This window comes from Cebus imitator, unplaced genomic scaffold (genome assembly GCF_001604975.1).
Source record: "Cebus imitator isolate Cc_AM_T3 unplaced genomic scaffold, Cebus_imitator-1.0 Scaffold390, whole genome shotgun sequence".
Taxonomy (NCBI): domain Eukaryota; kingdom Metazoa; phylum Chordata; class Mammalia; order Primates; family Cebidae; genus Cebus; species Cebus imitator.
This window is the reverse complement of record NW_016107705.1, coordinates 1360767-1377487: the sequence shown is the minus strand read 5'-3', so window position 1 is coordinate 1377487 and position 16721 is coordinate 1360767. Positions and strand designations below refer to the sequence as shown.

Here is a 16721-nt window from a genome sequence, read left to right as displayed (position 1 = left end):
TTTATAGATTTGGTGTGTGTGTGTGTGTGTGTGTGTGTGTGTGTGTGTGTTTCTGTGACGCACATACATTTGGCGTGGGAGGTAAAGGAGTATTCCGGTTGCTCCTGGTCACTCCCTTAATAGCCATCACTGTCTTGTTTCTTGCAACTCAGGTTAGCTATTGGCCTCTCTTGCTCCACTGCAAAAAAAATAAAAATAAAAAATAAAACCTGAAGAGATGGCATGGGAAGAAAGATCTCACAGACAGATCTGCTGGGTTTTGAAGTGATTTTCTTTCTTCCCCTTAAAGAGGAAAAAGCTATTTTCACTGGTACGTTTGAAGTCCCCCAAGTATGGGACAGTACCAATTCTGGACAAATGCCACTGCAGCATAACACTCAGAGGAGCTAAACTTTTCAGCTTTGTTGGTGTTGGGGAAAGAAATTCACTGTTGGCCACTGCCACATCTGTTTCATATTTCAAAGGAATATTGGGTGCTGTAAATGGGAACTGAGGGTTAAACTCATTAAGCCCATTAATCCTGTGATTGGTTGGTATTTTGCCATCATTTTAAGACACTAAATGTGGGGGGCAGATGTCAAAATACTTGTACAATTTTAAAATGTCACGAATTTAAAATAATACAATTAAAGCTGGTTTTCAACAAATTAAAATTTCAAAATGCTGAGTTGTGTCTAATTGTGATTTTAATTTGCATTAATGATATTAAGCATCTTTTCATATGCTTATGTGCCATCTGTGTATCTACTTTGGTGGAGGCTCAACTCTTTACTCATTTTATCAGGTTTGTGGCTTTCTTTTTTTTTTTCAACTTTTATTTATAGATTCAGGGGATACATGTGCAGGTTTGTTCCCTGGGTATATTGTGTGATGCTGAGGTTGGAGTGAAAATGATTCTGTCACCCAGGTAGTAAGCATAGTACCAATGAGTTTTTCAACCCTTGACCTTTCCCTCCCTCCCTCCTCTAGTAGCCCCCAGTATCTATTGTTGCCATATTTATGTCCATAAGTACCCGATGTTTAGCTCCCACTTATAAGTGAGAACATGTGGTATTTGATTTTCTGTTCCTATGATCATTTGCTTAGGATAATGGCCTTCAGCTGTACTCCCATTGCTGCAAGGACATGATTTTATTCTTTCTTATGGCTATGTGGTATTCCATGGTGTGTATGTATCATCTGTTCTTTATCCAGTCTACTGTTGATGGGCACCTAGGTTGATTCCATGACTTTACTATTGTGAATAGCACTGTGATGAACATATGAGTACATGTGTCTTTCTGGTAGAATGATTTGTTTCTTTTGGGTATATATACAATAATGAGATTGCTGGGTCAAATGGTAGTTCTGTTTTAAGTTCTTTGAGAAACCTCCAAACTGCTTTCCAAAGTGGCTGAAGTAACTTACATTCCCACCAGCAGTGCATGAGTGTTCCCTTTCACCACAGCCCCGCCAACATCTGTTGCTTTTTGACTTTATTTTTTATTCAGATAGTAATTTTTTTTATTGTACTTTAGATTCTGGGGTACACGTGCAGATCATGCAAGATTGTTGCATAGGTACATTCATGGCAAGTGGTTTGCTGCCACCATCCCCCCATCACCTATACCTGGCATTTCTGCCCATGTTATCCCTCCCCACCCTTCCTCCCACTATCCCTCCCCTAGCCCCCCCCATGCTTTCTTATTGTTGAGTTTTGAGAGTATTTAAACATATTTTTAAAGAAATGTGATTTCTATGGACTTATTTTCAGATTGCCGATTTTATTCTCAGCTGTGTCATGTGTACAAAATCTTCATTGCGACTCCTGTTTCATTTCCAGCATTTCTATTCCTTCCTTTCTCCCTGCCACTTTCTTCATTCTTTTAGTTCACTCTCTGGCATTTCCCATCTGATCTTGAATTCAAAAGAATGTTTTGTAGCTATGAACAGATTAGTCACAATTATTTAAAATTCCGGTCAGACACCTTCAACATCCATGTCGTATCTGAGTGTGGGTCTGTTGATTGCTTTGTCTTTGGCAATGTGTTGTTCCTTATTGTCTTTTTATAGGCCTCATATTTTTTTGTTGGGAGCTGGACATTTTATGTAGGACATAGAACTGAGCTAAGTAAGTTTTCAACCTAGTAATAGAAATGATTTTTTTCCACTTTTCATAGGTTCAAAGCTATAAATTTGCAGTTTGCTTAGCTTTTTTGTGTTAAAAAAAATAGAAGCCATGTTCTTTCCAGTTCACATCCTGAGCAGAAGTCCAGAAGTACGCTTGGAAAGTTTTAAGAAGGGATATTATATGATCTGATTGATTTATACTTTTAATATTATGCTGAGTCCTGGGTGTTAAGCGGATGGCAGGAGGGCAAAAGAAGAACTAGGAATACCAGTTAAATTAAGAGACTATTGTAGTAATGAAGCAGTTAAATTATCTTAGTTGGGTTCAGCAATATATTGTTTGCAAAAATGTTGGCCTACTTAATAGATTGAGTTAAAATACTGTACAAGGTGATTACATACAAGCCAGTTGAATGTTGAAGGACATCTGCCAAAAAGCCGTGACTCTGTTTTTACAAAAGTTGGTCTGTAGCCCCTATACACGGCAATGATCATGTACAGGATCATAATAGACTCACATAGGAATGAGGGGTCTATTAAAGCCTCTCCTAATTAATAAAAATAAAATTCACCTGCCTCAAAGCAGGAACGTACTGGTCCTCCCTCTGCATTTCTACAGAGGCTATCCATTGCCGTTCTCATAATACCCAACACTTTTTTGGGATTTTACTCCCTGTCCTCTTCTTTTCACTCATCTTCTTTCATTCTTTGTTTATTCACTAAGCTCCCATCACACCAGTATTGTTCCTAGGTCTTCAATACAACAGGCTGACTATAGCTTTAGGATTCTTGCTGCATCCGACCTATTTGCCTAGGCCATTCATACCTGTGACTAAAGATGCTGTGATTTGTAACATATCAAGAAGAAAATGGATGTAAAATTTCAGTGAAGCATTTTATTAGATAATAAATTTATAACCTGGAAGCAGTTATGCACTGCCCTTTAGGCAACGTTCTTTATCTATCTGTAGATGACCATGAACACACAGTGATGAAAGTGAACAGTCTGGCAAAAATCCATTAGATCCTTCAGTGGCAGTAGTTCCTGGACCATTCTGGATCTTCTCCGAATGTTTTATTTAGTTGGGCCTTTAAAAATATAAAGTGTACAATATGAAGGCCTGTTATTGGGGCTTTCTCAGGATGTGTGCATGTTTGCCTGGGCTTGAAAACTTGGGAAAATGTTAGTTCATGTCATCTACCATGATCTCAGTTTTCATAAACTCATTCATTATTCTTCTCTTAATTTTGTTTCAGAATGTTTTCATTTCTGGTCCTCATAGATCAAATCAGAATTTCCTATAAGATGTGTTATGACAGAAAAAGTTGAACATATTTTCTGTTTGGTAAAAGCCAAGGTTGCTTCTTCCAATGAGTATTAAATCTACCCACCACCTTCATCCCATGCATACTGGGGCATAATTATTTAATATGAATGGTGAATGTGTGCAGAAGGTAGGAGGTCCTAAATGGCACAAATTGGATTGTCAGATAAATTGCACAACACCCATCCCAATTTGAATTTCAGACTAACAATGCTTTTGTAGTAAAATTATGTACCAGATATTGAATGGGATATATTTATGGTAAAAAAGCATTAGTTGTTTAACAAAATTTAAATTTAACTGTGAGTCCTTTGTTTTTGTTAGTAAAATCTGGCAACCCTAGCCACACACATACTGTCTTTTCTTTTTAATTGTACTTTAAGTTCTGGGGTACATGTGCAGAACATGCAGGTTTGTTACATAGGTATATACGTGCCATGGTGGTTGTCTGCATCTATCACCCTGCCATCCACATTAGGTATTTCTCCTAATGCTATTCCTCCCCTAATTTCCTACCCCCTGACAGGCCCCAGTGTATGATGTTCCCCTCCCTGTGTCCATGTGTTCTCCTTGTTCAACTCCCACTTATGAGTGAGAACATGTGGTGTTTGGTTTTCTGTTCTTAATGTTAGTTTGCTGAGAATGATGTTTTCCAGCTTCATCCATATCCATGTCCCTGCAAAGGAAATGAACTCATCCTTTTTTATGGCTACACAGTATTTCATGGTATATATGTGCCACATTTTTTTTTATCCAGTCTATCACTGATGGGCATTTGGGTTGGTTCCGAGTCTTTGCTATTGTGAACAGTGCTGCAATAAACATGTGTGTGCAACACATACTATCTTATCAAGCTTCAAGAAACCTATCAAGCAAGAATCCTTTATGTTTAGCTATTATTTCATTAAAAAATTTATCATTGCACAACATATAATGAAGACACACTATCTTTGGGCTGAGCCGAGATGGGAGATGGATGTTTTGAGCACAGTTGTCCCATGGCCAGCGAGCACCTTATCGCGTCCCTGGAAACCTGGGCCCACTGAGCAGCTTTCTCCCTTTGTCTTATAACTGTGTTCACCAACAAGAATGCTAATCCACCAGCTGCCCAACTTAACAGATTCAAGGTCAAGGAAAAAGACAGTACAGAAATGAAGCATTGCAGTTGACCCACCATTAGCTCTTCTTACAGTTCCTGATATGTCATCTTTAGCATGTGGTTACTTACGTAGTCTTAACTGGACACTTACAAACGCTTATCACAACAAGAATCCTCCAGCCTCATTAGATGCTGTTGAGCAAATTCTTTCTACTTTAGTTTGGCTCCTTCACCATGATAATCCAGAAATATTGGTAGACATGCTGGACTGTTTCCTACTTTACTGATGATCCAAATGAATGAATTGATATGGTCATGAAAACAGAAGTTGTGCCCCAACTCATGAAGCTCCTAGGAGCTTCTGAATTGCCAATTGTGACCCTGCACTAAGAGCCATAGGGAATATTGTCACCGGTACAGATGAACAGACTCACGTTGTTATTTATGCAGGAGTGTGCATCATCTTTCCCAGCCTAAAACTAACATTTAGAAGGAAGCTACATAGACAATGTCAAACATCACAGCTGTCCTTCAGGACCAGATACAGCAAGCTGTGAATCACGGATTAGTCCCATTTCTTGTCAATGTTCTCACTAAGGCAGATTTTAAGACACGAAGAAAGCCATATGGGCTATAACTAACTCTACAAAGGGTGGAATAATTGAAGAGATTATTTACCTTCTTCATTGTGGCATAATAAAATCCTTGATGAACCTCTTAACTGGGAAAGATACCAAGATTATCCTGGTTACTCTGGATGCCATTGTAAATATCTTTCAGGCTGCTGAGAAACGAGGTGAAACTGAGAAACTTAGAATAATGACTGAAGAATGTGGAGGCTTAGACAAAATTGAAGCTCTACAAAACCATGAAAATGAGTTTGTATATAAGGCTTCATTATCCTTAATTGGGAAGTATTTCTCTGTAGAGGAAGAGGAAGATCAAAATGTTATGCCAGAAACTACCTCTGAAAGCTATACCTCCCATGTTCAGAATGAAACTCTTGAGACCTTTAACATTTATATCATGTAAATTGAGGCATACAGTTGTTGTGTCCTATGTTTGATATAAGTTTGTGTTACCATTTTCCTACTAAGAACTGTTTTTAAATGTGGTTTGTTATTGTAGTACTTTTCACACTGAATCTATACTTGAACAGTTCCAACCTGTACATGCTGTATGAAGCTTGTCCTCTGAGTGGGTCTCTTATTTCTATGTGGTATTTCATAACTCTCTGCATCCCATAAATAAAGATTAAAGTCCACCCTTTTCTATACTTTGAAAAAAAAATCAAAAGAATATAATCAAAATGTAAGTTTAAAAAATTAACTTATGATTTTCTAATAAATCAAATGCTTAGATTTCCCATATTTTTATCTAGTTCTTCTCTGTGGTCACATATAACTTCAATATAGACAGAATCATACTGTATAACTTGCCATATCTTTTTTTTTTTCACTTTACTAAGTAGTTTTTATACTTGTAACTTTAATAGCTTCATGTTGTCTGATTCTTATTAGTTAATGAAAAATCTATTGTTAATCTGTCTCTTTATATTACACACTACTGTAAATAATAGTATATGATACTATTATTGCATATTATTCACAGATTATACTATTGTCAAGTGTTTTTATGCATATGGCTTGTTTTTACTTTTGGATATATATTTAGGATATCAATAAATGTTAATATTAGATCTCTTTTGATTGAATGTTTGTTTCTTCCCAAAATTTATATGTTGAAACACGAATTCCCAGTGTGATGATATTTGGAGATAGGGCCTTTGGAAGTGGTCATGGGGATAAAGCTCTCGTGATTGAATTAGTGACCTTCTAAGAGACTTTGCCCTCCCCCCGCCAATCTCCATCTCCTGTGTGAAAACATAACCAGGCAGAAGACCCTCACCAGAAACCACATTGGCTGTCACCTTGACTTTGGACTTTCCAGTCTCCAGAATTGTGAGAAATAAATTTCTGTTGTTTAAGCCACCTAGTTTATGTCATTTTTGTTATAGCAGTCCAAATTGACAAAGACATTGATGAGAAGTTATAGCCATTTTCATAACATGTTGTAGATTACTTTATAAATTTTTATACCATTTCACTCCTAACTTCATTGTACAAGTTTTGTTTTAAATATATATTTATAATTTTTTTACTTATTTTGCTTAAATTGACAGATAAGATTATATGTACTTATTGTGTGCAACGTAATGCTATAACTTATATATACACATGGTGGAATGACTAAATCTAGCTAGTTACTGTATATATTACCTCTAACAGTTATCATTTTTGTGGTGAGAAAACTTAACTCACCCTCCTAGAATATTTCTAGAATATAGTATATTGTTATTAACTATAGTTTCCACGTCGTAAAACAGAAAGACAAATACTGCATGATCTTGCTTATATGTGAAATAAAAAAGCTGATGTCATAGAAGTAGAGAGTAGAATGATGGTTACTCAGGGCTGGGGCAATTTGAGTGATGTTGATCAAAGGATAAAAAATTTCAGTTAGGAGAAATAAGTTCAAATATATATATTTATGCATAGACTCACTGATGTTATACTTTCTTTTGATAATTATTGCTTTAAGACATTTTATCAAATCAACTTTTAGGATTTAAAAGTTTTTGCTTATATTTTAATTTAGTATGCACTAAATAGCTGTAGATGTATTACCTAGAAAGAAATTTTCTCAATAAATTATTTTGTCTTTATGTCTAAGTGTTACACATTTTTATATTATTTCTTTCAATAATTTTTTTCAAAGCTGAAACTTATTTTAAAAATTAGATAAAAATTAAATTTATCTTCTAGCAATTTGGAATTCTAATTTTCTTGTTTATTTTTTCTGGAATTTATTTTAGAGTGAACTCCTTTCTCAGTTGTTTTTCAAATGCAAAAATATATTTCTGTAGCATTTAGACAAATAATTTTGAAAGAAGAGTTTTTTTAGTGACATGAAGTAAAGGAGATATGTTTGAATGATCAACAGAAATAAGAAAACATTTACAAGTGGCAATTTATTATAATTGTTGATAGATTTATTAAGCGGCGATAAGTAAAAGTAAGAAATTCAAGGGGCTTTTGTTTACAGTAAGATCATTTTAAAAATCTGGGTATAAAAATTAAATCAACAGTCCCAAGAAAATCTTTCCAGAAGCAACCCATTCTACACTAAGATTTTAAGTTTCTTGATTAGATTAACACAAGCCCCTAAATGTCAGCAGGAGTTAGCTTAAATGATAGTCATTGTGAGGAAAGTTAATTTTTAGAGCTACGTAAGGATAAAAAGAAATGAAAAATTATAATGGAATCTAGAAAAGGTGCTATTGTTGAGTATGAATTTTTTACTTGTGCAACACTCTCCATACACTCATTTTTATATTAAAATAAACATGGGGAGTATTATTTTTATTTTATAGATGAGGAAATGGAGGTTTGGTAGTTAAGCAACTACACTCACATCATATAAATAGAAAGTGTCAGTCCCTAGCTAAATCCTAGTTTGCTTGAATGCAAAGGCTATTTTAAAAATCACTTTGCTATGCTATTTAATAGCTTAAAACATAGACAAAGATGCTTTCATACGAACACTATATACAACTTTGCCTCATCTCCTATAAATATTCTATATAAGGTTATAATTTGGACCTAAGTTTCTTAAACTTTGATAAAATGACAGTCCATTTGCACATTGATGAATGTTTCATTCAAAGGAGAGAAATAAACAATATTGGGCACTTACATGGTACAACTTGATCATTATATGGTGAAAAGGTAATGATTTGGTATGGTATCTTCTGTCAAGGAATTTTCCTTCTAAGTGGGTTAGTTAGATAATTAAGTTCAAGATGACATTATAGATTGTAGTGAACAATTTGGGGATGCTCAAATTGTTGCCCATGATTCTGACAACTTCCCCTATCCAAAGGGTTTGGGTCCTTATGTTGTGCATCTTCTCTGTTAGCTACTACTGGTACATCCTGTGGTCCACTAATTCTAGCAAGTTCAACTATTTTCTGTCAGTATGAGTTGAGCTCCAAATGCTGGTGAATCCTTGCATGTTGCCAGACCATATAAATAAACACAAGAGCTATGTGGAAGTCATATGACAGTATGTGGCTGGAGAAAATGATAAAACTGGTTTGCAAAGATAGAAAGTGAAACAGAAATGAATAAAGAGCCAAGATGAGAGACTGAGAAAGAAAGTCCAAAATACTTTTTCATTTCCAGTCATTTTTCTGAGGCTGATTACATTCATTTCCTATTTCAATAATTACCCCTTAACATTTGGTAGAGTTGTTGCTGCCCAAATAAAAGTCTCAAATAATACATACTATGGTAACAGACTGTTCTGGATACAGAAGGCAGCAGAAAGAATACTGTTGTCAGTTTATTGTGGGTGAGGGCTGGGAAATGGGCAGGGTTTCATTGTTAGCTGAGTTTTGAATGATGAGTTGTGTCTATCAGTTGAACAGACTAGGAAGTTGGGAAGAGAATTCTGAAGTTAGTTTGATAGAAAAGCAAAGACCGTAAGGCTTGATGTGGTGACATGGTGACTCTGAACTCTTCCATCTGATAATCCTTAGTATCCTTAACCTGAATTTGTATGTTCCTGGCATGTGTAGACAGGGCATTGAAAAAAATGTTTTCAGAGAAAAAAAGCTTGGTTCATTAATTACATGGAAGTGCTGGCCCTAAAACTGAATGATGGGGTCTAGTCAAGTACAATATACAGAAATAGATCAAATGTCTTTAGTGAGTTGAAGGTTACATGCATTTTTATATCTACAGAATTTGGGGGAATAAAAAGGTGTTCCACCATTCATGGTCTCTGCAGACTTAATCTTCAAGCTTTGAAATATCCTGTTCTCCTTCAGTATCTGTATAAAAGCACCCATTTAAAAAATGAAATAGCTTTTCAATTTACTCCACCATTATGTTAATTGTTAGAATTTAAAGTTTTTCCTTGGAGGTCAGCTTTGGTGAACTTTGACTTCTGTGTCCTGGCCTGACTTTCCATCTGCATCAGCTGTTGAAGTGCTATTCCCAGATGAGAAGGAATCATGGCAACTCCTCAATAGTCAGTAGTAATCCAGCTCCCAGAGCAGCCAAGTCATTGCTCTACCGGCCATGAGAACAGCATTCCAGAATTACCTTTATTCCCAGCTTTTCCATGATCAACACAGGGCTCAGTTACTAATGGAAGAATCTGACTGAACATTCCAGGGTTCAGGTGAATTTTTTTTTTTTTTTTGAGTAGAAGAAGCTGAAATATATCAAAGCAGCCAAATAGCAGTAAGATTCTGTTCTCTAATATATTTCACTCCATTCCACAATGTATGATGTGGCAAGATAAGCTTTACTTTCACTTCTCCTTCCAGACCCTGTATTCATTCCTTCCTCATGCAAAGAGTATACCTTTGGAATAAATATGCAAACTTATTAGTAGAATAATGCATCTTACTTATGCTGTGAAAGGCAGCCAAGAGAAAAAGGTTTTATATTTTACAATGGCTCTACTCTTAAGACTCTATTCCATCCCATCTAGTGTGTCATTGAATTTCCATTGAACAGCAGCAGAGCCCCTTATGTAACTTCTTCAATATGGAGCGTGAAGTCCTAGGGTCAAGGACGAGCTGTAGAAGAGGCTCAAGGGGCATGAAAGAAAGCGAGGAGGAGTGCGATTAGAGTGAAGTAGCTACTTTTTTATGCATAATGGGTGCATTTGCAAGGAGTGAAAGAAATAATCTGTGCATTCTGTTACTTTGTGTACTTCAGTGACAATCTAGAACAAATGTATTTGTTCTGATAATGCACTGCACTATGGGTCCTCGCAGACATTTTGGAACTGAAAAAGGAATATACTGCTCTTCTTCCATTACACAATCTTATTCTTGTCTATGTTTTTAACCTGTGTTTTGCCCCTGCTCTATAGGAATGTTTATGCTTTGATCAAGCTGATTTATTGATAGTCCTTAGATACATCAGGTTTCTAGTTTAATGTTCTTTATGCAAAAGATTTTGTTTTGGAAATTTATAATGCATATATACTTATTGGCAGGTACAGGAATTTAACCTTTTTTATAAATACAGGTAGTTTTCTTTCCAAATAGGTTGTACCTATTGAACATAAATTTAATTTAAATTTACCATTAAGAGTTCTGATGAGAATACTTCAGTCTTATTGCCATTTTAAAGCTATGTGTTATCAAACTAAAATGTTTGCTAATCAAGTGGTAATTTTTGTTAATCTGATACTAGTTTTAATTTGCATTTATTTAATGTCACGAGTTTTCATATCGTTTTGAATGTTCATAAGCTATTTCTGTTTTTCTTTGTGTTTGCCTTTTGTGGTTACATTTTTATACTCTTTATAGGATTTCTGATTACATTTTTGTTTTTTCTTATTGGCTTGTAAGAGTTTTCTGTATGTTAAAGAAACATCTTTTATCTGTCATATTGTTGCAAATATTTTTTCTTTGCTTGTTTTATCTTTGACTTATTATAGATATATACCCTAGTAAAAATCTACTAAGATTAGTAAGAGAAGATGATAGATAAGCTAGCTGGATAAAGAATAACTTTACAAAACTCATAGGTCTTATCTATACTGAAAACGGTTTGTTTGAATTGAAAATAAAAAACAGTAAAATACTGACAAAACTATAAAATACTTTGGAATAAATTTAAAAAGGCTGATCAGTATCTTCACAGAGAAATCTATATATTGTATTAAGTGAAAAAGATCAGAATAAAGCTTCAAGTCATACCATGATTCAGGATGCAGAAAATTTGTTTTTTATTCTCAAATAAATATCAACATATAGCCAAGTGCTACTTCACTTTTTAGGGAAAATAGGATATCACGTTTAAAACTCAAATGGATAAATAACATTAGAAAATGATGCCCCATATTGTGAAACAATCAAATAGTGACAGAGTTCTTGGCTTGTCAGATACTAAAGCTGACTACAAAGTCATTAGAATGAAAAAATGATAATAGCAAAGGAATAGGTAAACAGATTAGTAGAAGAGAACCAGAAACATGTCTACTATATGCAGAAATATATGTGACAACTGTTGCATTTATTGAAGCAGATGGTTTCTTTAATATTTTCTTTAGCAAAAATGGCTACTCAGTTGAAAAAATACAAGTATATTATCCTACCTCACATTATGTAGGAATTGAAATATAACATAATGGTTTAAATATTAAAAAATAAGTTTTGAAGAAAAGATAGAAAAAAAATTTTAACTATCTTAAAGAATATTTTTAAGCAAGAAAACAAACCCACAAACCTTAAAATCTCCCTAAAAATTAAAAGTTATGTAAGCCCAGAACAAACATATAAACAAAGTTAAGCTAAAAGCAATAGTCTCAGGGAAATACAGTATTTCTGTCAGATAAAGTGTTAATGTATAGAATTTACCAAAAGCGTTGATAAGAAAAAGAACAGTCAATAGACAAGAGGCAAAGTATATAAACAGAAATCTCAGATAAGAAGGAAACCCACATGCCAATAAATCAGTAGATGATATTATACCTCTACTGCAGCTGAAAAAAAATGTAAATTAAAAAAAAATGAGCTTCTACTTTTTGCTCATTAAATTGTCAAAAAATAGAGAGTGATAAATCTCAGTGCTGTCAAAAAGATGGGCAAAGGGCACTCATCTATTGCTGGTAGTTGGAGGTTGTCAGGTAATAATGAAAATTAGTAACTAAAAACATAGCCTTTTGTCCAGCAATCCCATTTCTGGGAATCTTTCTTATATAAATCAAAACACTTATATGTAAAGATTTTAATTTACAAAATTTAATGTATTACTTCTGTGGTGAAAAAAACCTGGAAAAAACATTAACATCCATCCATGTAGGAATGGTTAGAAAACAGGTATTTCTGCTCTGTAGATCTGAGAATCAATAGGTTTTTCTTTTTTTTCTTTCTGTTTTAAAAAAAGTAGAAGACTAATTAAACAATGTCCGGTCCATAACCACCATTAAGTATTTTGAATGTCATTGGCAATTCAATGGGATATTGTGTGGCTATCATAAAATGAGTTTAATCTATATTTATTGACTGGACAGGATGCCCATAACCTGTTGAGGGATGGAAGAAGTAAATAACAGAGAAATGAGTGTTATATGGTTTTATTATGGTTAAAACAAAAGATAAAAAGAAAACTAAACATAGCTGGAGATAGGGCCCAGGAAAACACAGAATAGGGGATTACGAAAGGAAAAATACTTTTGCCAAATAGAAAAAAAGGTTCAAAAAATTTTCCCCATTCTGTTGGTTGCCGTTTCACTCTAATCTGACCAAGGGCTAATATCCAGAATCTACAAAGAACTAAAACAAATTTACAAGAAAAAACAACCCCATCAAAAAGTGGGCAAAGGATATAAAAGACACTTCTCAAAAGAAGACATTTATGCAGCCAATAAACATATGAAAAAAAAGCTCTCATCACTGGTCATTAGAGAAATGTAAATCACATGTAAATCAAAACCCTATTAAGATACCATCTCACATTAGTTAGAATGGCGATCATTAAAAAATCAGGAGACAACAGATGCTGGAAAGGATGTGGAAAATAGGAATGCTTTTACACTGTTGGTGGGAGTGTAAATTAGTTCAACCATTGTGGAAGGCAGTGTGGCAATTTTTCAGGGATCTACATCTAGAAACATCATTTGATCCAGCAATGCCTTTACTGGGTATATACTCAAAGGATTATAAGTCATTTTATTATAAAAACTCATGAACATGCATGTTTATTGTGGTACTAACCCAAATGCCCATCAATGATAGACTGGATAAAGAAACTGTGGCACATATACACCATGGAATACTAAGCAACTGTAAAAAAGGATGAGTTCATTTTATTTGCAGGGACATGGGTGAAGCTGGAAACCATCTTTCTCAGCAGACTGACACAAGGACAGAAAGCCAAACACTGCATGTTCTCACTCATAAGTGGGTGTTGAACAATGAGAACACATAGACACAGGGAGGGAACATCATGCACTGGGGCCTGTTGGGGGGTGGGGAGACATAGGGGAGGAGTAGCATTAGGAGAAATACCTAATGTAGATGATGGGGGTGATGGATGCAGCAAACCACCGTGGCACATTATACCTGTGTAACAAACCTGCATGCTCTGCACATATACCCCAGAACTTAAAGTATAATAATAAAGGGAAAAAAAGAAAAAAAGATACAACACTAAGGGGAACTTCTACCTTTCTCAATCTTATTTCATGATAGCACGTGAAAGTATCAAATAACATTTCACATCCTGATGAAGTGCATGCTGCTGAAAACACCGCTCTGGAAAGTGGCGACTGTAATGCTTCTGCATATGCCCGAATTCCAAGGAGAAATTCCCCAACTAACAGGTACTCTTTAATGCCTCCTAACTCACAAACTTGTGTATACCTTTCAGCCTCAGAGTGGCTCCCAATCCTAAACAAGCCACACAGTAGTTGTTTCCAGCAATGGCAATGTAGTCTTGGGGTTAACAGCAAAACTTTGTCTATCAACAGATGACTGGATAAAGAAAATGTGATATATATACATATACATACTACTACTTGAACATAAAGAATCAATTCATGTATTTTGCAGCAACATGGATGAAACTGGAGCCCATTATCTTAAGTGAAATAACTCAGAAATTCAGATACCAGCTGTTCTCACTTATATGTTGGAGCTCAACAAAGGGTACCCATGAACATACAGAGTAGAGTAATAAACATTGGAGACTCCAAAAGATGGGACAGTAGGAGGGATGAAAATGTTACTTGTTGGGTGTAACGTTCACTACTGAGGTGGTGGATACACTAAGCTCAAGCTCTACCACTATGCAACATACGCATCTTAAGAATTCTGTATTTGTGCTCCTAAATCTATAAAAATAAAAAATACATTAAAAATACAACTTTAGTTATTTAATCCCTCTAAATTTTAGCTTCTTTATCTGTAAACCAAGGATGGTAATGTCTGCATTTTATTGTAAATATTTCATAAAGTAGTGTATGCAATTCATCTGACTCATAGGAAGTGGTCAGTAAGTAATGGCAATTATTGTTGGGACATGTGTGTATTGTCTTCCTAGTTGTATTTTCAGCAATTTCTTGAAGAAGGATTCATGGAAAGTGGTCACAAGTGGTCCCTTGGCTTCTGTCTCCATGGCACAAGTATTAATGGTGAGGTGTTACCATGAAAGAGAGAGACTAAGCTGAATATCTGGGGTGTGAGTCCCGCTGGGATGAGATCTTTAACAGTTCTTTATTGATAACTGCCAGAGGCAGAGACTACTATTTGTTCTCCAATATGTGTTATCCCCTTTTCGACTGTAAAATAATCCCAATTTTACTCTGGGTGACAATGTGTCCATCTAAATGACCACATTGTTTAACTCTACTTGCAGCTCGGTTGGTTGCCTTGTAACTATGCAGAACTGTTAACTTCTTTAGCATTACCTAAGCAGAATTGGCTCATCTGAGGGGAGCATTTCTTTTGTTTTCTCTTCCTTCTCTTTCCAGGTAACATTGCTATAAATTCAGTAAATATCCAATTCGATAAAATGCAATTGCTGCGATTTTAATAAATATCTTATGCTATGAGGTAATCTTACAAATAAAAACCACCTGCTAAAATGTCACAAAATGGTTCAAAAATCCTAGGCTCTTTATTACAGTGGGGAATCATAACAGTTCTGAGATTCATATCTCTCAATGCCTCTTAAGGGAATTTGTATTATTTAGGCTGCTCTTGCCTTGAGGTTTTGACTATATGCAACCACACTTGATCTAACTAATATGGTTGAGTCCTTAACTCTTTCTTAAGCCCTACAGTTTAAAAGCTTATCAGGAATGGGAGAGATTTAAAGAAATGATAGTTAAAATTGTTAGATATTTTCTAAGAAGTATAAAGTAAAATTTTAAAATTGTAATATCAAACCCAATAATGCATGGAACAATTTTGATAAGATTGTCTGATATTCCAAGATTGTCAGCAGAGAAGAGTCTGGGTTCCTTGCCATAAAATTGCCTAGAAATTCTTAATTTCAGGTCAAGGCTTTCAAACTAAGATAAAGCAGTATAGATGAGCAATAGGGTTTGTTCTCATAAACGTCAACGAGGACATTATAAAACAGTTTTTCATTTCCTTTTATGAGGTTTAATGCCAAAGTGTGTCAGTTATTTTGTCCAGAGAGAGCTGTTCCTGCAAATGAGTCACTCATAAAACTTTTCATGATCTGAGGAGGACTAAAAATCTATTCAATTGGCCAAAAGTCTCAAATTATATTGAGTTGTACTTTAACTATTTTCATAAAATGCCTTTAGTAAGCTACTGACACTTCAGTACTTGGATTTCCATGGAGAAAATGCTGTGAGTGAAACTGCTGTGATATTCCTGAGGGCCTGGAATGACCTTCATTATTCAGTGTTAGCCAAGTATGAAAATTCACTCTTTTCAAATGTAAATCATTTAGTTTATAAAATCAAACATTAGATTAAAGATATGCTTACACTTGATATTTTTATAAATTGCCATTGACCATTACGCAGTCCTTAGGGTTTTATGGACTAAAGGAAAGACAATGTATTGAGATTATAGTTTCTACAGAGTGAAATTCATATGTGCAACATTCATCTGTGTAATGTGCAAAATAAGGGCAGCTAGCAAGAGGATGAAGAACTATAAATTGGTATAAATTCAAGAAACAAAACACATTCTTGTAAATTATTCTTAGTTAGAAAACCAAACTAGAAATCATTAAAGTGAGATCTATAACACATTTTAATAACAACATATTTATTTTTCATAATACAATTAATATTCTCATCTTTTATTTCTAGACGTTTGAATGTCTATTTACTTCTACAGTTTTATGGAAACGTGTTTCTGGTATTTTAATCAAATATAGGTCTTTTCTTTGATTATGACCCTTAGATTATTACTTTTCGCTCTTAGTGCCAATTTCTTAACTTGTTCTATTTATTTCATGAGGTATTCTTCAAGTCAAAATCTTCAAAGAAATTTTTATATGAGTCATTAAAATTCATTTCCTAATTTATTTGGCCAGATTAAAATATATAAAATGATTTACATATAAAATTAGATGAGATTTTATTATGCAGTTTTAAGGCTGGATATTTGAAAATTT

At 34.6% G+C, this 16721-nt stretch overlaps 1 pseudogene; it reads left to right on the top strand.

Annotated features, from left to right (window-relative positions):
* The first annotated feature begins 222 nt into the window (after nucleotides 1–222).
* LOC108289062 lies at nucleotides 223–5565 on the top strand (annotated as a pseudogene).
* Nucleotides 5566–16721: the final 11156 nt, after the last annotated feature.